Genomic DNA, 624 nt, shown 5'->3' with positions numbered 1-624 from the left:
AGCAGGAAACAGACTGACTGACTAGCGGCTCCTGAGCAGGAATAAAATCAGAAGACTGTGTTGCCTTCTGAATATGCAAATTTAATACAGGTAGCTTAGAAGGCCAGGCAGTATCAGATGTCTGTTTGAGATTTTTGGTGACAATTGAATGGGCAATCAGTCAGTACACTGAGTGGTATTTTGAGTAGCATACAGGTGTTCAGCAGCAGTTAGGGAGCAGGGCAACTAAGGGCCTTACCCCCAACTGGGGCTCTGCCTCATGAGCATGACAGGGAGACACATACATGGGAGGGAAGCATGTTTCCAAGAAAGTGTTTGCAATGCTAAACCTGTAGCATCAAAACTGGATAAGGGGGGAGCAAGAATGTTTAATGGACGGTGAATAAGCAGTCAAATCAGTGGGCTGCGCCTCTGGCTGTCCTTGCAGAACTTTTGGGAAGAGGATACATGATTAAAAGAGCCGGAAAATGAAGGCTGTCTCTGGAACAGTGAACTGCCGGGAAGGATGAAACGGTATTTCAGAGATAGGAGGAATATGACACTCCCACGTACTCTCTGTCCCTCTGTCTCACACTGCAAGAGCTAGTGAAGAACCTCACCTTTCCCTGAGAAACACTTCCTCTC

The sequence above is a fragment of the Saccopteryx bilineata genome, chromosome 6 (genome assembly GCF_036850765.1).
Source record: "Saccopteryx bilineata isolate mSacBil1 chromosome 6, mSacBil1_pri_phased_curated, whole genome shotgun sequence".
Classification (NCBI taxonomy): Eukaryota; Metazoa; Chordata; class Mammalia; order Chiroptera; family Emballonuridae; genus Saccopteryx; species Saccopteryx bilineata.
This window is presented reverse-complemented; position numbering follows the sequence as displayed.